The sequence below is a fragment of the Amblyomma maculatum genome, chromosome 8 (assembly GCF_055883805.1).
Source record: "Amblyomma maculatum isolate TAMU_Amacu chromosome 8, ASM5588380v1, whole genome shotgun sequence".
Lineage (NCBI taxonomy): Eukaryota > Metazoa > Arthropoda > Arachnida > Ixodida > Ixodidae > Amblyomma > Amblyomma maculatum.
Window position 1 is genome coordinate 32,706,114 of NC_139351.1, and position 23,619 is coordinate 32,729,732.

Consider the following 23,619-nt stretch of genomic DNA (forward strand, 5'->3'; position numbering starts at 1 on the left):
CAATGCTAGCTACATAGCCGACTATCGGCTGGGGAGTACCGAAAATCGTCTGGAGCTCTTCGCGTAAAATTGAGCGGATGATGTCGCGTAGGTTCGGGGTGGCCCCGAAGGCCGAAAGCGGCTCCGCAACCGAAGCGGCGAGCACCGGCCTGTCGTAGGTGGCCGACCGCTGCTGGAGCATCCTCTCCATTGTGACAGCTTCCGAAAGAAACTCGGCAACCGTGCTCGGTGGATTACGCACGAAGCCAGCGAACAGTTGCTCTTTAACACCGCGCATGAGGTGGCGCACCTTCTTGTCTTCAGTCATGGCCGGGTCAGAACGTCGGAAGAGCCGGGTTATCTCCTCCCCGTACATGGTTACAGTCTCATTCGGCATCTGCATACGAGACTGTAAAGCCCTTTTTGCGCGTTCTCCCCGATCCACGCTGGTATATAGGTCTCAAGAATGCGTCGGCAGAACTCACGCCATGATGTTAGGGCGTCTTCTCGGTTCTCGTACCAAGTACGAGCGCCAACTTCCAGGCTGAAGACCACGTTTTGAAGCTTGGCGGCGTCGTCCCACTGATTAAACGAAGCGACCCGTTCAAACGGGACGAGCCAGTCTTCGACGTCTTCGGTCTGACTGCCGTGGAAGGGCTTAGGCAGTCGTGGATGCTGCAGGGTGTAGTAACTTGGAGCTTGCATAGCAGGTCGAGGAGCGACTGCGGTGTTGAATTCTAAATGCCCGTGCTCAGGGTGCATGCCTTGATTCCTCCGGCTCGTACGGTGCACAGGGGTGTCGACTGGCACAGGAGTTGACTCCTGGGAGTGCGATGGTGTACGAGAGATGTACTGGGATCGAAACCCAGCACCTCCACCAAAATATGTCGCGGACAACTGGGCAAGACGCGAACGACAGGGCTAAGCTGTAGGGGCAGGCACAGTTCGAACACAGCGCACGAGCCGACTTCAGTGGCCTCTTCTTCCGAGCGCCACCTAAAAACATCAGGAACGGCAGATGGCAATATAATGTGATTGAAATAGGTTTTAGGTGCCCCCCACAGGGTGCAATGTGGCGAGAATAGTCCTGGATGGAACAGCGCTAAGAAAGCAGGCGTGAGAATGTACGGGAATGAAGCTGGCGCCACGTCGCCTTTTGTAGTTAAATCAGAGATTTGTGAGGAGAGGGTGGATGATTCGTTTATCGTGATAATGGAAGATTTTATGATAGGACACTATGCGCTCGCCAGTATACCCCCCGGCGGTGGCAGTCCCTGCTCGGCTCATGTATCTTCAAGCACAAAAAATAGTGGGCAGCTGTTTCATTTCTTGGGGAACCCGTATGAACTGGGACCCATATTAAATTAACGGTGGGGTCGCGTGGGGGCAGGGAGGCGCGGAACCTGGAGGCTGAACCAGAAATCTGACCGCGGGAGAAGTTCGGGACGGTGGAGTTTGAGTCGCTAAAGATGGTGGTGGCACAATAGTAAATATGGCGAGGGCAACGGCCGCCTCCTCCGCCTCCCGGGAAGGATAGGCAAAAGTAGTGCCGGCCGCGGCCATCTCCGGGAGTTGGAGACAGCACTGAGCGCGAACGCCGGGCGAAAGGAGTATAAGGCAGCGCCTACGTAGATGGTCTCTGGCTGGAAGCCATAGTGTTTGTGAAGAGCTTCCATGCGTTCCTCGCAGCAAGCGACGTGGCATTCTGGGTGCATGTTCTTAGACAGGGGATGCGCCGTAAAGGCGCTGGTGTCATAGGGGGAAGTGCATGATAGCTACTGCTACCACCCCGTTTCAAAGGGGACGCTCCTATATTCCATCCATCCATCCATCGAAGTGTATGTTGTGTAGAGCAGTGGATGTGAGGTGAGAGACGGTTTCGGGTAAATATGTTGTGGCCGGTGAGGGTGCAGATGGTCACTTCAACTGGGCTGAGCGGTGGGCTTCCGTGTGCTCCTGACGGAGCACACGCCAATGTGAAGAAGGCGTTCATTGGAGGTGTAGCTGAGGGCGGTCCTGTGTGTCTGTGGAATGATGGCATTGACCTCGTCTTCCTCTGCCCGCGTGAGGAAGGGGTAGGGGTGGGAGCATGCGGCACGGCTCAGGACGAAGGCCTGTACAGGCATCTGAGGTCATGCTCGCGCATGCCACGATGACTGTTGGCAATGCGGCGAATGAGCCGGATGGCTTGATGAACCATCATCTATCGTCAGCTTAATGATGGTGGCAGTATTCTTGCCGTTGTTCAGTATCAGGATACCGAGAATGCGGACCTTGTCTACTTCTGGTATCCATATGCCGTCTCATGGGTCACGAAAATTGGAGCCGGAGAGCCGGTGTCGGTGCGGCACCTAGGCGGTCGGAGTATGAGAAGCTCCGACTTGGTAGGGGAACAGGCCAAGCCGAACTTTGCGGCAAAAGATTCAGTAATGTATGGTCCGGCCTATAATGTTTTCTCTATGGCGCCAATGTTGCCTGTGGTGGTCCACCACAAAGCAAACAGAAGCAGACCCAGATATCTAGGAGGCGTTAGTACAGCAGGCATCAGTGGCATTTGAAAGTGATTTACAGGATAGAAAAGACGCATTATCTGTCACAATTCTCCGTGGACACATGTACGAAGCCGTTGAGGAAGGGGGGAAGGTGGGAGTGAAAGAGAGGGAGATAGAGGCGCCGTAGTGGAGGGCTGCGATACACCGCGCTATAATAGCTTTCGTCTCATCGCACTTTAGTGGTCCAAAGTGGCCTCTAGAAATTTTTAAACTTTTTCTTCTCTAAAACATGTCTTTTAGATACACAATATTTTTAACTAAATCTTTGAGATGATGCCTATCACAGAACACAAGCCCGTTATACCTAGTGGCAATGGTAGAGGCATATTATTTTCTATTACTTTTGGGTAGCCTCACCATAATATATGTCACCGCACACACGCATAGCCGTAGCTTTTATTTTCTTAGGAAGATTTGCTTATTATCCATTCGCCAATATTGCTCATTGCACACGGTTTGGCGAAGGATATAAATGTTCAACTCTATGCTAATTGTTATGAGGTGAGTGTATTAGTTGTGCTGAATTATGGACTTTTTGTGGTGTATTGTGGCCTTTGCAAAGCGTGCAAGTTATTTACCATCACGAGTAGTGGGCCTACATGCTCGTGCAAGGCTGGCTTATGATTTTCAAGAATTTTACATTTATGTTGCGTACATGCTAGATTTATGTTGTTTAAATGTGTGTTAAATACTATACTAACCTTTATTTATTTATTTATTGCAAGTACTTTCAAGGCCCAGGCACAACAAAAAGGAGTGGTAGAGTTGCATGATTTGCAGAACGAAAAAAATAATAATAAAGGAACTATAAGGCACTTTGAAAAGCGAGCTTGAAATTGGTGCTGTCACAAATGGTGACTGAGGAGGCGGGAAGGCGGTTCCATTCAGTGGCGGTTCTTGGTAAAAAGAATAATGATGCAAATTAGAGCGGCAAGATGGTACTTCAACTTTGTGTTGATGATCGATGCGAGATGATATGTAACTGGGTCTGGTGAAAAGATTTTCTTTCAGGAAAGGATTGAGGTAGCATATTCTATGAAAAAGACAGAGGCGAGTGTGCTTGCGACGTATTGACGGGTCAGGCAGACCTAATATTTTTTTAATGGATGTTACGCTAGAATGACGTGAATAATTGGAGATGATAAAGCGCGCTGCACGGTTCTGAGTGCTTTCAAGGGAAATAATGAGATTGGAATGAGCAGGATCTCATATGGCACACGCATATTCTAATTTTGGACGAACGAGCGTTTTGAACATGGTAATCTTAAGTCAGGTGAGAGCGGATGCAAAGTTACGTCTTAGATAACCTAATGTTCGGTTAGCATTGTTAGTGATATTGTGAGCCTTCCAAGGATCTTCTTCTTTCACGTGTGCATACCATCGTCATCATCCCGCGGCGCCGCCGGTGGCACGCGCCTCGGTTGTCCATCGGAATAAACGCCAGACACGGCATCCCTTACCTTGCCGTCTCGACCTGGCCTTCTTCCACAAGCGGTGGAGGTGAGACTCGATCCCTTTGCTGCTTTGTGCCCTGCCTCTCGCTGGAGCTACGTTCCGGTCACTGTTTACCACCTGCCACCATCGTTATGTCCGAGAGTACCCACGAACCTGCAGGACACTCTACCTCGGCTGCACCGCCCCCTCGGACTGTGCCCACACGACAAAGCGACCCGCCGCGGTTCGCTGGTCGTTGCGATGAAGACGTCAATGACTGGCTGGACACCTATGAACGCTACAGTGCCTACAACCGGTGGGACGATGCTCTAAAATTTCTCAATGTTTCTTTCTACCCCATTGAGGTCGCCAGAACCTGGCTTGTTAATCACGAACCCCGCACCACTAAGTGGACCACATTTAAGCAGCAGTTCCCCCAATACTAAGCGGACCCGGCAGTTCGGACTGAGATCGCGAAGAACAAGCTCGCATCCCGCCTTCAAGGTCCCGATGAGTCACATGCGTCTTACGTAGAGGCCATACTTGCACTTTGTCACTTTGTCGGCGTATTAGTCCCACCATTCCGGAACCTGAACGCTTATAACACCCTAGTTGCCCAGAATACTTCAACTGTTGATGCCATTATTACGACCTGCCAACTCCTCGACCAGCTGCAGTCCTTCCGATTGCAGTCCAGCATCGCTATTGGCCCGACTTCTGCTGACCTCGATCTGCGGGCACCGATTCGAGCCATCATCCGCGAGGAGCTCTAAGCCCTCAAGCCTCTCTGTCGACACGGGTGCGATCATATTTAAGTAACTTCTAATGACGCCGGTCTCCGCAGCATCATTAAAAAGCTGGCAACAATCACCCAACCTGGGGAAATTCCTGATGAACGGAGATTGGACAGAATGCTGTTCCTGTTCAAAGGCTCCGGAAATCGCAGCAGCCCTGCGGCGTACAGACCAATCACAGTGAACCCGATTATATACAGGGCGTTTGCTCAAGTCCTACGCAGACGAATTCAGGCATGGGCGGAGCAAGAGAAAGTGCTGGGCGAGCTGCAGCAGGGTTTTCATCAGGGCCGGAGATTGGAGGACAATTTATTCATTCTGACGCAGTGTATCGAACTCGTGATGGGACAGGAGAGAGAGCTCTGGGCTGCCTTCCTGGATGTGGAGGAGGCATACGACTGCATGGAACATGATGTGCTGTGGAGGATGCTGCACCTCAGGGGTCTTCCTGAAGAGGTAATCGCCCGGATACGCGCCCTCTGTACAGACACCAAGGTAGTTGTGGAGTGGCAAGGCCTCCAGTCTCGTACGTCCGGTCGAGGTGCAGCGGGGTCTACGACAGGGATGCCCTCTCTCCGGGCCGGGTAGTGGCCGGGTAGTGCTACAGGTCCTATCGTGCCTGCTGTACGCAGACGACATTGGGCTTATGGCGGGCTCAGAGGCAGGACTGCAAAAGTTGCTAGATATCTGCACAGCGCACGCGGAGCAGTTGGGTCTACAGTTCAGCACGAGGAAGAGTGCAGTACCGTGCTGGTCTCTTGTCAGGATGGCTGTGGAACCGAGACTACTGCTACAAGGGCGCGAAATCTCGTGGGCTTCAACCTACAGGTACCTCGGGATAGACCTCATGACACAGCGTGCCTACCTGATAGACTACGAGAGCAGCCTCCGTGCGAAGACGGTGCGCTGCCAGAATGTCCTCAGAGCCAAGGCGTTGTGGTTGTTCAATAGAATGGAGGTCCTATGCACCATATGGAAGGCGGTGATGTTGCCAGATCTGACATATACAAATGCAGTGTTGTGTACCACGTCCTCGACGCGGGAATTTATGGAACGAAGACAGAGAGAGGTGGGAAGACGGGCACTGGGAGCCCATCGTTCATCCCCCAACGAGGCGGTGCAGGGTGATGTTGGCTGGTCCTCCTCCGAAGCCCCGGAGGCAGTAGCCAAGATTAGTTTTGAAATGCGTTCGTGGACTCTGGGGGTGGACCGCTGGGTTCATCGAGTACAACGCTGCCTTTTATACTGCGGAGTATGCACATGCTGGAAGAAGAAGGTACGTGAACTGAGTGCAAAGTATGAGGTACCACTGCCAACTGTCACAAACACTAAAGACACCTGCTGGACTACTTCGAAGGTGCGTGAACACGTGGCAGCGGCGGAGACCAGGCGGTGGCGAACTGGTGCAGCGGCCAAGTCGGCTCTTCGTATGTACTCCACGCACAAGAGGGACATCACTCAGGAGCTGTTCTATGACAACTCCCTGGGGAGCGCCCTGCTTTTTGAGGCCCGTGCGGGGGTGCTGAAGCAAGAAGAAATGGCACGCGCGGATCGAGGGCAAGGACAAAGCGGATGTCTTGTGTGCGGTGTGCGGGCGGGAGACACGAGACGATCGAACCTATTGTGTTGACTTGCCAAGTGCTCATGCCATATCAGCCTAGCGGGTCAACCTTGCCGCAGGTGCTGGGGTTCACATCTGGACAGCCGCAAGGAGACGCTGCGGTGGACAGTGATGCGACACAGCGGGATGATAGGGCTGTGGCTGTGGAGACAACCAAACGACGCCTTGGGAACTGGGTAAGGCATACTAGATAAATAGTGTTGGTGGCGTTGCGCCAGAATGGGACAGACTCCGTCACAATAGGGAATTGGCTTGGCTAGGACCTCTCTGGTCCACCTGGTAAAAAAGGGAAGCCTCAGTACCAATATAATTCAATGCAATAGCATCCGACCCTCCTGCACCCCGCCCAGCGCCGACTTAACCGCACGTCGCAGCATCCTCCCCTCCTTTTGTTCCCCCGCCCCGACTGGCACCGCCCCGCAATAACATCAATGCAATGGCGACGGTCAACCTGCATCATCCTATTACGCACCTTGGCACCCCTCCCGACCAGTCTGCTACTACTGTGGCATTAGAGGACATATATCCCGCTTTAGTCACCGCCGCCTTCAGAACGAGCGCCGTGGTTACGACGCCTTCGAAACGTATCTGCCTTCAACTTCATATATCAACGCCGGTACATTCCCAGCCCACCTCGTCGGTCCTCTCAGTCTCCAGTGTCCTCGTCTGAGCTTAGTGGAGCCCATGTATCTCGACGCCGCTCTTCATCCTCATACCGCCGCTCAGTTTCCCCTCTCCGTCCGGCAACAACTCTCCCTGTCCGCCATTCGGAAAACTAGGTGATGCAGTTGCCGGAGGTCAAACTGCACTCTGCGAACTTACCAAAAGTCCTCATGATCGCCCGTACAATATGATTTCTGTTCTCGCTGAAGGATAATTGGTTGAAGCTTTGATTGATACAGGGGCGGATATTTCTGTTATTCACGCTGATTTGTGCTACCGCTTACGAAAAGGGACGACACCATATGACGGACCTGAACTCCGTGGAGCCAATGACGTTCCTCTGCGCCCATCAAAAAAGTGCACTGTCTGAGTTGTTATCGACGGCGTCCGCCACTATGTGCAGTTTGCTGGGCTCTCACCTTGTGCGCATCTGATGATTTTTGGAAGGAATGTTTTGTCAACTGCTTCAGCGTCAATTTCCTATGACGACCGTGTCATCCATATGACATACAGTGATTTTTCATCTGACTTTTTCGAACGACATTATCCCCTCATTGCCGCAGCTGATACTGTTTTGCCTCCTCAGTGCGAAAAACTACTTACCGTTGTTTCTGACCACATCATTGACGGGGACGTACTCATCGCACCAGCTCATCGTTATCTTGCACGCAGCATCGCCTTCCCGTCAAGTCTTGTCCGGTTCCGCAATGGCTCAGCGACAGTAGCGGCCACTAACACTTCACGTGAATCCCTCGTGCTCCCAAAAGGAACTTCTCTGCCTTGCATGGTTGATGTTCAACCTTTGTTTCTGATGGTGCTCACCGCTCCTCTGCATCAGCAGCGTGTTTCGACAGACGTCTCTTCCTGTTCTCTCAAAGGCTATTATTTCGAACTTTACGCCTAACCAACGCCAAGTACTGCTGACATTGCTTCGACACCACCAATCCATTTTTGATGCCACTTCCCCACCATTGGGACGGACTAGTGTTGCATACCACCGCATCTTTACTGAAGGTAACTCTATCGTTCGCCGACGACCTTATCGGGTTTCTCTCTTTGAAAGAAAAGTTATTGAAGAAAATGTAAGTGATATGCTCGGTCGCAATAATATTCGTCCCTCAACAAGCCCATGGTCCTCTCCAGTAGTATTAGTTTAAAAAAAAGGATGGGGCGGTACGCTTTTGTGTTGACTACCGCGCACTCAACAAAATTACCCGCAAAGATGTATACCCGATGCCGCGAATTTATGACGGCCTTGACTCTCTCCAAAGCGCAGAATATTTCTCGACCTTCGAACTCCGTTCTGGTTATTAGCAAATACCTATGCACGAAGATGTCAAAGAAAAAACCGCTTTCGAAACTCCCGATGGACTTTACGAATTTAATGTTATGCCCTTCGGCCTTTGTAACGCGCCAACGACATTCGAAAGAATGATCGATACTATACTTCGTGGCCTAAAATGGAGAATCTGTTTATGTTACTTGGATGAAATTGTTGTCTTTTCGTCAACTTTTAACGACCATCTTACGCGCCTGAATGAAGTTCTCACGTGCCTCGCTTCAGCAGGCCTTCAACTCACCACCAAGAAGTGCCACTTTGCACAGAGTGAAATTAAAATATTGGGACATCTAGTGAGTCATGACGGCATTCGTCCAGACCCTGAAATAATCACTGCGGTTCTGAATTTTACTCGTCCTCAACGGACTGCAGATTTGCGCAGTTTTCTCGGCCTGACCATCGTATTTTCGCCGTTTTTAACATTTTTCAACTATTGCTGCTCCCCTTCATGAACTGCTTAAAGCGCGCAGCGCTTTCGTGTGGACTGCACAGTGCGAAACTGCATTCAAGAACCTCAAGCACGCCCTGACATCGGATCCTGTTCTTGGCCACTTTAGCGACACCGCCCCAACCATCCTGCACACTGATGCCAGTGGTCGCGGTCTCGGCGCTGTACTTCTACAGCCCGACGCAACTTACCGTGAGAAAGTGATTGCCTTCGCCGCCCGACCATGATTCCAGCTGAGCAGAATTATACCATTACCGAGCAGGAATGTCTTGTCGTCGTCTGGGCGGTTCAGAAATTTCGTCCTTATCTATATGGCCGCCACTCCACAGATGTGGCCGATCACCATGCTGTTTGCTGGTTGTCTTTGCTGAAAACTTCGACAGGCCGACTTGGTCGTTGGATTATACGCCTACTAGAGTACCAGTTCGACGTCGTTTATAAATCGGGTCGCCACCACCAAGATGCCGACGCGCTTTCTCGCTGTCCACTTTCGCCACCAACCTGCAGTTTTTCTACGCAATGTATTTCCTCATCTGACCAGTGCCGATTCTCTCTGCCTCCGACGCATATCACAGCAGTTTCGTTTGATGCCTCTGACAACAAACATGCCCTCCGCTTGCAGCAACTAGCCGACGCCTACTGCCGTCCCATCACCGACCGCCTTAATAGCGCTTTGAACCCACCCAATGCTAGGCTCCGCCGACAGTTACGCAACTTCAAGCTCGAAGATGGCATCCTATTCCGCTACGTGTATTGCCCTGAGGGAACCTGCTGGATCTCAGTCGTCCCGCGTGTGCTCCGCCCAACTATCCTAGCGGTTCTACACGATGACGCTATGGCAGGTCTCCTAGGTTTTCACAAAACCTACGACCGCGTGAAGACACGGTTCTTCTGGCCTGGCCTGTCCTCTAGTGTAGCTAAATACGTCGCTTCCTGCCCCCTGTGCCAACGTCGAAAACGGCCGACTTCACCTGCTGGCCTCCTAAAACCCTTTCCCTGTCCCGCCACACCATTCGAAGTAGTCGGCATCGACTTATATTGTCCCTTGCCCCTCTCTGATCGGGGCAAACCATTGGATCATCCCGGCCTGTGGATCACCTTACGCGCTACGCGGAGACAGCTCCCGGGCCCACTGGCTCGGCTGAAGAGGTTGCAAATTTCTTTTTGCGATATATTGTATTGCGGCATGGCGCTCCACGGGTTCTCCTAAGTGACCGCGGGACGACCTTCTTATCGAGAGTCGTTGCCGAAGTTCTCCACGCATCATCCACCCTTCACAAGATCACTTCAAGCTACCATCCTCAGACTAACAGTCCGACTGAACGATTTCATCGCACTTTATCGGATATGATCTCCATGTACATCACACCGGAACATCGAAATTGGGACACTATTTTACCATTCGTCACATTCTCCTATAATACAGCGGTACAGCGGACTACCGGTTACTCTCAATTTTTCCTCGTTTATGGCCACCCTCCAACCACAATTCTCGACAGTTAATTCTTCTCTACGTCCAACTGTTCCTCCATATCCCCACCTGCCCAATTCGTATCCCGTGTGGCCAGATGCCGGCACCTTGCTCGCCTCAACACAACAGGCCTGCCAGGAAGATCGCAAGAGTCGCTACGATTCTACTCATCGTGAGGTCTCTTTCCATCCTGGTGACGAAGTACTACTTTACGAACCTCTCCGCACCCCTGGCCTTAGTGATAAATTTCACCACCGCGACCTTGGTCCATACACGGTCCTCGCCCAAACTTCCCCTGTTTACTACAAAGTGACGCCTATTCATTCCCCAGCCGATTGACGTCACCGTGGCAGTGGCACTAATATAGCTCGTGTGTCTCGTTTGAAGCCATTTGTGTGCCGCGATGCAGCAGGAGCGGCCAGGCTGGCCGCTTCCGACCCCACGGGAAAATTGTGTGAGCCATCCAAGGATCTTCTTCCTTCACGTTTCATCGTCATCATCCCGCGGCGTCGCCGGTGGCACGCGCCTCGGTTATCCATCGGAATAAACGCCAGACACGGCATCCTTTGCCTTGCCGTCTCGACCTTGCCGTCTCGACCTGGCCTTTTTCCAAAATATATTCAACATGCATATTCCATGAAAGATTGCTAGTAATATGCAGGCCAAGATACTTATAAGAGCTAACAACCGACCGGACAGTATTATTAATAGAATAGGGGGGGCGAATCAAAAGGGGCAGAACGGCAGGAGACACGCATACATTTGCATTTATTTGTGTTAAGCTTCATTTGCCATCTGTTACATCAATTTGATACACTAACCAGATCACCTTGAAGCTTACTGGAATCATTAAGGTTAGTTATTTTGTGGTAGATGACACAGTCGTCCGCGAACCGCCTAATGCTTGGGTTAGAGATACAGCCAGGAAGGTCATTGATGTAGATGAGAAAAAGTAAGGGCCCCAGTACCAATGCTTGCGGTACACCGGAGGTTACTGAACAAAGTCTAGAGGTATAATCATTAGCGGTTACATACTGGGTCTTGTTAGAGAGAAAATCCTTAATCCATGCAAATACGTTCGGGCCAATATTAAGAAGGGAAAGTTTGAAAATGAATAAATCCTGAGGAACAGAATCAAAAGCTCACAAGAAGTCTAGAAATGCACAGTCAGTATCAAGTTTCTGATCTACAATTATAAAAAAGTCGTTAGTAAAAGACAGGTGCTGGGTTTCGCAAGAAAATAATTTTCTAAATCCATGCTGTGCGTTGTTAAAGAAGGAATTCGTCTCGAGGAAATCAGTGAGGTGTTAATAAATTATATGCTCTAATACTTTACTTGTAATGCATGTCAATTAAATTGGCCGATAATAATTGGAGGAATAAGTGACATATGTGACATTGCTAAAACATTAGAGTAATTGAACAGTAATAACATCAACATAACGCTCAACTGAAACAAAAATGTAACACTGTGGTACGTAATGTTTCGCTCCTTCCTGGGAAGGCTTCTTTCTGAGGCCTACCAATATGTTGCTATAGTGCATACACCAGGTTCAAAGAAAGTAGCAAGACGCGATAGACTTCATTAGCCTCGTTAATATTTACAGATTTCAGTCCGCTTGTTGCGCGCGTCTTATGGCTGGCTCAAAGTACTGGGGCCAATTTTTGGGGCAGCCATGGGGCCAACCGCGACCCTACTTAGGTCCGTACTTGGCTGCCGAGCATTGGGTCATCACAACAGCACGAAGAACAGGACAAGGAAGACAACAGGATACTCTTGAGCGTTGGGTTCCCACTAATGCCCAACATTTGGTGATTGTTGGGTGAACGAATTTGTCCAACTATTAACCAGCGTAGTTGGTAGTTAAACAGGGCTCATCTTTGGGCCTGCATTGACTGGGCGAAAATATTCTGCCCAATACTCTACCGACAGTTGGACGTCGGCCGCTTTCAGTTAGGTAAGGACCGACTGCTGGTAGATGATTCGCTTTCGCAGTCTAGTTTAAGGGCTTTCTGCACAGTTTGGCATGCGGCCGATGTGCGGCTAAAGCACAGAGGCGTAGGTTGTCAATAAATATATGTCGAGGTCGCGATCGGCGCGGTACAGTGCAGGAGAGCTAATAATGTAAGCATTCAAGTGTAATTAACGCCTTATCGACATTCACTTTTGATGTTTCCGCAGCAAGACATAATATAACGTAAACAGACTGCGGCAAAAAATACGCGCTGTAAATTTCCAGTGAAACCCAGCTCCAGCGCTGCTCCGCGAACTCAATTCCGCGTAGAGGAAGCCGCGGTAGAAATGCGAGGGGAGTAGCGGTGGCGTAAGAGGAAAAGAAAGGAGGTGGCGTTACAGTTTGTTCATTGAGGAATTTTACAATGGTGGCTGGAAGGGAAAGTGTGACGTAGTGTGACGGGCGCAGGGACGGGCTGTGCAGTTTGCAATGGCAATCTCAGAGGGCGCCACTGGCAGTAGGGGAGCTACACTAGCACAATGCAGCGGTGCGGCATACACGATATGCAGGAATTTTAGAGGCTAGCTCCGCGTTAATGGTCAACTGCTTTGCAGGGAATTTGCTTTTTACCTTCAAGTACGGAACCTGAAAACGCAGACGGGGTAGACGTTCTTCACGACAACGAGGACTTGGTAACCGGCGCTTATTTGCACTATAATGCCTGCCGCACTGTTTTCTCAGATCTTATTTCATTCAATAGGTCTATATGAATTAGATGCATTCGTTACTAAATCTGATAAGGACGCCCAGATGCAACCGTTCAACAGAGTGCACAGAAAACACGGCGCCTGTTCTGCACTTCGTTGCAATTATAGTAGATACATTGCAAATTGCAATCGAAAAAAGTCAATGACATGTTTTAAAGCATAAAACTTTCATTTTTCAAATAATGAAAGCGGGTTTCACGCATTACTAAAAGACATTTTTGTTTGTTAACGCGCTCTCTTTTTAGAGATAATCTACAGCAATTTATTCGACAGAGAACGATGAAGAAGCATTAACGAACGCAGAGCAATTCTATATTGCCTTCTGGTTTTTCAAGCTGGAGAGGTTTGACAGCTAGCCAGAATAAGAGCGCACAAATCGAAATTAAAATCTCTAGTTGTGTTTATCAGTGGCCCCCAAATTAACGTTAAATAAAGATCGAGCGCGATGACAATCATGTTGGCTTCTTTGGAGTTTTAAATGATTCCCGTTGACTGCAGTTAGCTAGCGTTGTCAGCTGTGGCAATGACGTCAGCAGGGCAGAAGGAAGACAGGTGAAAGTTGTGATAGGAAACTTCTTTAAACCATTTTCTTTCTTCTTGACTTGCTACCATTTCTTCTATTGAGGCTTTTTTTCTTTGAAAGGAAAATGAACCTGGTAGGGGCAGCAGCAGAAATGTGCTGCGCGGCAACCGAAGATTCATCGATCCTAGATTTTAGAAGATTTCTATGGAAACGTCGGGATAGTTAAAACCTTTACAAGCGTCGTAATATCGAATATCGTGAAAATAATTGCACACCGCTGCGATCGCTTTGATATCGCTGCGATCGCTTTGATCGCTTTGATCGCTCGCCAGTATACATTGATAACTTGCAAATTGTACTAATCCCTTATAGCTTTGTTATTTCCATTCTGTGTCCATTCATATACCCTTTTCTTCTTTTTTTACATGTATCAACAGCTCACTGTAGTTTTTACTGTACACTGAACATTGTCTTGCTTCGTTTATTTCTGACTACAATCTTCCTTTCATTTTAAATTATTGTCCCTGTCGTTGAACATGTTCCAAATATTGTCTGACTTTATGTATGCGTTTTGTGCCCTGCCTGTAACAATCCCGCCCGGGATTGACAGTATTTCTAAATAAATAAATAAAATAAAATAAAATAAATAAATATATTGTCACCTCCAGCAAGTGCCATAATTATGTCATACTGTTCAAAGCTCACCGTCGGCACTTCGAACATAACATGTTCACCACTTTCTTTTGCACTGCACTTGACAACCGAAAAAAAAGGAGCATTATTACATGAGATAGGCACCTGTTTGGTAGCCAGACTAAGCGTTCGTTCCTCGGGCGACTTTCCCTATATAAATGTAAAGGATTTGGTCCATTGCACATCCCTCCGAAATACAGAAAAAAAAAAAAAGCGAGCAACTGAACAACTATCCTGCGCGGCGATAACACAGCAGCCTCGTACAGCGTCTGCAAGCAATAGCACGGATGAAGAAGAACGAATGCACCGAATCCTTTTTTCTTTTTTTGAATACTTACCACGTGGCATAGAATGGAACGCACCATCACTACAACTGTAAACGAAATTCAACCAGCTCTCCACCTTCATCTTTTTTATTATTTTATTTCAAATACCTCGAAGACCCCAGGAGTGCGGGGTTTTACATGAGGGCTAGGCTTAACAGGATTATCGCGATAAACAAAACATTACAAGGTTTCAACGCTGCTGAACCAAATATTGAGCGAAAGCATTAGCTGCGGGGGACTGAGCTTTCTTCTTCTTCTTCTTCTTCTTCTTCTTCTTCTTCTTCTTCTTCTTCTTCTTCCTTTCTTCTTCTTCTTCTTCTTCTTCTTCTTCTTCTTCTTCTTCTTCTTCTTCTTCTTCTTCTTCTTCTTCTTCTTCTTCTTCTTCTTCTTCTTCTTCTTCTTCTTCTTCTTCTTCTTCTTCTTCTTCTTCTTCTTCTTCTTCTTCTTCTTCTTCTTCTTCTTCTTCTTCTTCTTCTTCTTCTTCTTCTTCTTCTTCTTCTTCTTCTTCTTCTTCTTCTTCTTCTTCTTCTTCTTCTCTTTTTCTTCTTCCTCAGCCCACATATAAAGCCCCGCTTTAACCAAGCCGTATGAATGTGCCTTAGTGGCCTAGAGGGGTAACGAAATGCCAAGGTCCTGGCAGGCTGATTCTGACATAACCGTCCCATGTGAAACGAGAGACCCAAATTGGCAGCTCCTGCCAGCTTGGGGTCGTCTACGGGGGTCGTCTAAAGGTCAAAGGTCAATGGTGGTCACCGCCGTTCCACGCTGAAGGCTCAAAGTGCGAGCAGTATTGCTTTCGCAATAAAAAAAAAGTTCAATGGCGGTTTCGAAATGTCAGCGAGAAGATCGTTCCATTCGATGGCTGTCTTTATAAGAAATGAATTGAGGTGCGTTGTCGTTCGGGCATGTGGCGGATAAACGGCCAAGGTGTGGCTGATGCGACTGGATGTCAGATGAATCGGCATGATGACTGCTGTGCTAGGTGATAATGCATGATAAAATTTATGAAGTAAAGATATTCTAGATTTTTTACGGCGCGCTTGCAAGCTTGGGAGACCGGCATCAGCTTTTAGATTAGTGACGCTAGTATTAAAAGAATAGTCAGAGAAGATAAACCTGGCTGCATGGGTTTGGGTTAATTCAATGATAGAAATCAGGTTTTGAAGATGTGGGTCCCACAATGCGTAGTCGTACTCTAATTTGGGCCTTACACGAGTTACATCAGCTAGATGTTTTACCGAAGAAGGGGCCTGAGCTAGGTACATTGAAGAAAGCAAAGTGTGCGGTTAGCATTATTAGTAACGTATGTATAATGTGAGAATGCTATGTAAGATCACTGAAAATTGTGACACCTAAGTATTTCAAACAAGATACCGAGGAGTTAGTAGTTCCGTTTAGTAAGTAGTTGTGCGAAGAATAATGCTGGCGTCTGTGGAAGGCAATTAGGGCCATTTTGTTAACATTAAGGGTCATTGACCAATTTTGACCTCATTCCTGGACTTTTGCCAGATCGGCCTGAAGAGCCAAATTATCAGTAGGGTATGGGACGGTAAATAACAAAGTTGTCGGCAAAAAGGTGGACATTAGAAGAGATGCAGCTGGCTAGGTTATTAATATATAAGGAAAAGAAGAGGACCAAGTACGGTACCTCGGGGTACACCGGAAAGGGGGTGAAGCTGGAAGAGTAATGGTTAGAGAGAACAAACTGGGAGCGGTTGATAAGAAAATCTTGGATCCAATTAAATACAGATGCGTTTAAGTTAATTCTTGACAGTTTTAGTAATAGTCGCTTGTGGGGAACCTTATCAAACGCTTTTTCGAAATCTAAGAAGAGTGCGCCAGTAGGAACGTTAAGGTCTAAGTTGGAGCTATTGTCTTTTAGAAACAATGCAAGTTGGGTGTCACATGAAAGGCCTTTCTGAAAACCGTGCTTAATGGGGTAGAAAATTCTATGAATGTAAGGACGTTAACGACATGAGAGCAAATAACGTTTTCCATGATTTTTTTAACTGACGCTTGTGAGAGAAATAAGGCGAAAATTGTTACCTGAGCCCTTCTTAGGAACTGGAACAATCTTGCCCGCTTTCCAGTCTTGAGGGACTGTGCCAGATGATAAAGACGGCTGAAAAACGAGCGTTAGAGTTATGGTAGTTATATTGTTATGTTGTGTACCATGCTGGCATTCAGCAAGTGAAGAACTGTCTGGGTTGTAGACGAAGACGACGCTCAGTGTTGAGTTGTGCGGCTAAGCGGTGCCCATCGATTTCAGAGTAGTGTTACCCATCGGTGTGTGATTTCCACTCGTAACATCTTTGGTGGAGGTGAAATCATCGATCCCGTACAACAGGCTGGATCTCCGCAGTGGACGCCACGTCGGTACCGTCACCATGTCCACAGACCCCACCCTGTCTACGGCCGCCACCCTAACAGCTAGTCGTCATGGCTCAACCCCGGCACCCGGACACCTTCTGCGGGACAGACGACGTTGATGTGGACGACTGGTTGGCCCTCTACGAACGAGTAAGCAAACACAACCGCTGGGATGCAACGCTCATGCTGGCAAATATCATATTTTATTTGACTGGCACCGCGCGCATCTAGTTCGAAACGCACGAAGACGAACTAACATCTTGGGACGTATGCAAACAGAAGCTTCACGACCTCTTTGACAAACCCATCGGACGCCGCCTCGCTGCCAAGAAGGACCTGGCATTTCGCGGCCAAACATCGTCCGAATCATATATTTCCTACATACAAGATGTTCTATCCCTGTGCCGAAACGTCGACTCGGCAATGAGTGAGGAAGATAAAGTGGGCCACATACAGCCGACGACGCTTTTTACCTCCTCTTATGCAAGAACTGTTCAACTGTGGACTCTGCTCTTCAGGTGTGCCGGCGCTTCGAGCAGGCGAAACAAAAACGCCACCGTTTTGACCGCCTGCCCAACACAGTTGCTACCTCGTCCTGTACTGACCTGCATACTCTCCGTCAGCCTTCCAACCCGACTAACTTGACACGAATCGTCCGCCGAGAACTTGAGGCCATGGCTCCCGCTGTTTCCATAGACAACATCCTTCCTACGGTATGCTTCATCCAGGTTGTTGTTCGCCAGGTGGTTGCTAACATGGGCATCTCTAATGGCCACGCCCCGGACACCATCAACTCCAACTCAGCCCCTCCTGTGATCGCTGCTGCCTATAACCCCAGTTTTATGCCTCGATACCGCTACCGCAATCCTAATGATTGGCTTACCGCTGACGATCGCCCCATCTGCTTCAACTGTTCCCGTGTTGGTCATATCTCCCGTCACTGCCGCAACCGCTGGTCCATGCCGTCACGCCCATTCTACTATGTCAATCGCAGTGGAGTCTCTGAACCGCGCCGTTCCTCGCCCCAACCTGATCCGTCCCGTGCAGATCCTGTTCCACCTGTTTGTGTTTCCAGCCGGTCGCCTTCCCCGCAAACCCGACGTTCCCGCTCTCCTCTTCCTCGTCGTAATTCTTCACCGTCCTATGGCGGCCGCTTCTCGGAAAACTAGACGATTCAGCTCCCGGAGGTGATGCTGTATTCGCGACCCGGACTGAAAATCCTGTGTTGACCTTTGCTCCACAATATAACCTTATTAAGTCTTTGTGGATGGTGTTTCTGTCTCTGCCCTTATTGACACTGATGCCCAACTCTCTGTCCTCAGTTCCTCGTTTTGTCGTCGCCTGAAGAAAGTCCTCACGCCAGCAGTTTCGCCCGCCGTTCATGTAGCCATGGCAGCCCTGCTGCCGTGCTTGGTATGTGTACCGCCCGTGTAACCATTGCTGGTCGTCATACACCAGTCTTATTCACCGTGCTCCAGGAATGCCCCCATGACCTGATCCTTGGCCTTGACTTCTTGGCCGTTCACTCAGCCCTTATTGACTGCTCAAATAAGTTTTACCATTCGCTTCTTCTATAGCAGCCAATAACTCCAATTTGATAAATGGTAACGTTAATCCTGTTTTATCAACCGCATCCACTGTCGGTGAAGGCGCCGGATACTGTGCACGGTTCGGTAAGGAAAGGGCAGCAGCCTGATCTGCAAACTCCTCAGGTGTGAGCTGTAATGCAAGTCTAATACTTTCCGCATGATCTTTGACCTGCCGCCTCTTTTACATGCCACGGAACGTCCTCCAGAGGGTTTTGTTGGTCGTTCCTGAGCCCAAACGACTGCACCAGTCATCCCATCTCCTATGAGCCAGCTGTTTTTCATATCGGTGTGCCTGTGCCGTCACTCTGCTTACCTCAATTTTTCTTTGCACGCCTTCAGGATGCCGACCAGCCTGTATCACGGCCCGTTTTCGGAGTGCCCAAAGTATAGGTGAAGGTCGGTAGTTGGCTGATCCTTGTTCACTGTAATTGTAATTGTGTGATCCTTGAGTATCGTTTGAAGGGTGGTAACAAGAGTATCTGGGCTAACTGAATGAGTTCGGGTATCCTGCCGTACACCATCCCAATGTGTTACAAAAGCTTTCTTTCGAATTTTCGTCATAAGTCCTAATTTAAGTCGAATACTAATGAGAACATGCATGTCACAACCCCACGCATCTAATTCCGCCTGTCATTCTGGTGCACCAGGACCCTTCCACCACGTCAAGTCAGGTGAGTTTGTTTGTGTTGCAGGTAGTGTTGCGACTCCTGGATGATTTAGCAGTGTAAATTCCATTTCTGTGAAGGCAGCGTGAACTTGATCATCTCTTTTAGACTCATAATCATATCCCCATACAGTGTGCGGAGCGTTAAAATCTACACCATTAGTATCGGATTCCAAGGGTATGAATGACGAATATGCTTAACCCATCCAAGATTAAGTACTGTGTTTCTTGGACGAGCGTACACGGACACTAATATCAGGGACGTTTTGTTTGGACGCGTGAGTACAGCAACTACTTCCTGCTGAGCTTTGCACCACTTGCTCAAGTCTAGTGGCGTTTGGGGAATGTTGGCCCTAATATAGACGTCAGCTTGTCCTGGCATTTCGGTCTCTGCTCTTGCTCGATTATCAGAGATAGAAGGACACTTGCACCCTACATATGCTTTTATTGAATATAACTTATGTTCCTGTATCAAGAACGCCTATGAATTCAGCTTGCCGTACAAAAATTTTGTCTTGATTTCCCCAACTTTATTAGAAAGCCCTCTGCAGTTTCATTGTGTAATCTCTTGCCAATAGTTTCGGCTATTTCTATCCATGATGGATGCTGCTCTGAATGAGGTATGTCAGTTGCGTAAGTGTGTCCAGTTCAGTTCTGTTCAGTCGTTCAGTCGTGTCCGACTCTTCTTGACCCTATGGACCATGTCACGCCACGCTTTCCGGTCTCTCACTATCTTCCTAACATCATATACCTTCATCTGCAGTGCCTCGAGGATGCCATCTAACCATCGCATTCGCTGCCTACCCCTTCTCCGGCAACCCTCAACCTTTCCCAACATCAAATCTTTCTCCAGCGACTCCTCTCTTCTCATCAGATGACCAAAGTAGCTGAGCTTTAACTTTAGAATTTGACCCTCCAATGAGCAGCCAGGGTTTATGGTCGACAATATCGACTGATTTGATCTTCTGGCAGTCCAAGGAACTCTCAAGAGTCTTCGCCAGCACCACAATTCAAACGCGTCAATTCTTCGGCGGTCAGCCTTTTTCACAGTCCAACTCTCGCATCCATACATCACAACTGGAAAGACCATACAACAAGTTATACGGATCTTGGTTGGCAGACTAATGTCTCTGCTCTTTACTAGGCGGTCAAGGCTAACCATGGCTCTCTTTCCCTGAAGCAGGCGTCTCCTAATTTCATGGCTGCAGTCTCCTTCCGAGGTAATCTTAACAGAAAATCTGTCACAGCTTCCACTTCTTGTCCATTGATGCTCCAGGACTTGATAGGGCAAGACGTCACGATCTTTGTATTTTTAATGTTCAGTTTAAGCCCAAACTTCTCACTCTCTTCTTGTACGCGCATCAGAAGTCTCTTGAGTTCGACTTCACTTTCTGCCATTAAAGTGGTATCATCCGCATATCTTAGGTTGTTGATACGTTTTCCAGCAATATTCACTCCAGCTGAAGACTCGTCCAGACCGGCCTTCCTCATGATGCACTCTGCATATAGGTTAAATGGGCAGGACGACAGTATGCAGCCTTGCCTCACTCCTTTCTCGATCGGAAACCAATCAGTAAGACCATGCCCAGTTCTGACTGTGGCCTCTTGCCCTTTATACAGGTTCCTGAGGAGACAGATGAGGTGAATTGGAGCTCCCATCTCTCGGAGAGCTTGCCACAATCTGCTGTGATCTACGCAGTCAAACGCTTTCGCATAATCAATAAAGCAGAAGTAAGTGTGTCCAGTACCGCCTCCCATATTGTTGTGTTATCGGCAGGTTTACAATTCGGAGCATCCACTAACCTTTCTGTCGTACTGCCTGCAAGCGTATCTTTCTGTTTATCTGAACTCTACTTTCGGCGTTGAGCTATACGCGGTTTCTTTTGTCGCAGCAGTGCAATTTGGGCTGAAAGCAACGCAATTTCTTTTTCTATTGCATCCTGCCGGCTTGTGCAGAATTCAAGTTCCGGAAAATCATCATCAGTGAATGTTGTCGGGCTCCGTTTTGTGCGTCGTTCATTCTTCAGTGTGGAAGAAAAAGATGCACTGTTCTGTGCAACCACCGCCACAGGCTTTTCTTCTTCAGGCGGGTCATCAAACAGCTCTTCGGCCAGAGCTGTTTGATGACCATGAGTTTCATCATACATGCGTTTGATGAAAAACAGAGCAAATCTGTTTTTAACCACTACCGGTGCACTTTGTTTCCTTCGCCCAGTCCGTGCTAACTCGAGCTTTCTCTTTTTTGTCGGACACTGAGATGAAGTTGATATCATGATCATCAGTTTTGCACAGGCCGCATTTGAATTTTACCTGTCCCGATTCAGTTATTTATTCTGGATTGACTCCATATGGACACAATTTCTGCATATGGCCTTCTCTGTAGCACCTGTAACAGCGCACCGGTCTAGGTTTGTACGTTTTAGGTCGCACTATGCGGCCGTTGTAGTAGAATCCTGTCCGGAAGATTGTCTGGTCCCTGCAACGTGATCGGACAAGTGCTTCTGTTCCCCATACGACGTGCGGCCAACACAGTATGTGTTCCTGATATGAGGTCTCTGGCCACTCTCTCCGGGGAATCTTGTAGGTCTAGGTCATAGACGACACATCGCTGAGTGTTCGGACCACACGCAAAATAAGTCTGGACAGGAAGATATTCCTCTGCCGTGGCTGGAATCTGTGTTGTAATCATTCTGCGTGCATCCTCAAGTGTGGCTAAATGCACCGTGACAGCGTTAGATGCCCTGTGGCTTACAAACCCCTGGTAACCTGTGGTACCAAGTGCAACGTCTATCACTCTCTGTATAGATCTGGTAGGTATCTTTGTGATATCAAACTGCACTGTTGGCCTGATATGCACTCTGAAGGATTGTTGAAGTTGAAGTTGAAAGTTTATTTTTGCATCAAAAAACAAGGTACAATAATATACAGCGAGAGGTCCCATGGTACAAGACCGCAGGTGGGACCTCCCATGGTAATAGATTTTGATAGGCAACATAAGAATAATATTATTGTAAGAAATTTTATGAAACAACACTGAAAATAAATAACGAAATATATAGTAAAGAGTGTATTGCCAACAGATTTAGATACAAAAACAGAATGCAGAAAATAGTACAAAAACACATGAATTCCGCGACACAAAAGGTAAATAAACCAATCACAAATTAAGAAGCAAATTTCTTAATTTCAACTTGAACAAAGAAAGTGTATTAGTTTGCTTAATTTCGAAATTCAAAGAATTCCAGAATGATATGGACGAAAATTGAAGGCCTTGTTTCCCGTAGTTAGTACTGACCTTAGGTAGCAGAAAATTATTATGTAGAGCGAACCGTGTAACGCTGTTGCTTTTGATCATGCCGGGAGGAAAATTGCTAAATGGGAACTGATGGTGAAGAATCTCAAAGAATAGAATACCGATATTATTAAGATAAAGAGCCGAGAGGGGTAGAACATTTAAATTCATGAATAAAATGTGCGACGGTGACATTCGAGGAGAGGAGGTTATGATGCGTATGGCTTGCTTTTGCAGTTTTATTAATGGCCAAAGATGAACATGACAGGCCTTACCCCAGGATGAAATGCCGTAGTTTAAGTGGCTGTGGACAAAAGCGTAGTAAAGTGATAGTAACGTGTGGATTGGGAAGAAGGATCGGGCTTTGATTAGTGCGCGTAATCCAAATGAAATTTTCTTGCAAGTTTTCGCTATATGATAATGGAATTTTAGGTGAGGGTCAATAACAACACCTAGAAATGAAATTTGGTCTTGCGACGCGATGGCAGTGGAATTGAAGTATAGCAGGGGTGAGACGGGCAATGGCTTCTGAGGGGGATGGAAAATCTGAAAGTAAGTCTTAGTAACATTCACAGTGAGGCGGTTATTATGGCAATAATGCTCAAGAGAATTAATGTCATTTTGAAGGTTAGATATGAGCTGGTAAATGTCATTGTGCGATGTTATCATAGTAGAGTCATCTGCGTATAATATACTATTACAATGCCTAAAACAGGATGGTCAATCCTTAATGTAGAGTAAAAACAATACAGGGCCTAGAATAGAACCCTGTGGAACCCCAATGTTAGTGAGAGCTTTATTAGATGCATGGTTATTAATACAGACTATGTGCTCTTGGTCACGAAGAAAGCTCTTCAAAAGCATTAGTGGAGGTCCTGATATGCCGTACAACTCAAGTTTCTGAAACAAGATGGAGTTATCGATGGAATTAAATGCTTTGCTAAAATCAATGAAAACTGCGCCTGAAAACTTTATCGATAGCAAGCCTGATATAATCTATGAGAGAAGCTATAGCAGTATCTGTAGATAGTCCGCTTCGAAAACCGTGTTGGGTATCAGTCAATATGTTATATTTTTCAATATATCCTGACAGCCTTATTTCAAATAATGTTTCTAAAATTTTGTCAAAAAAAAAAGGA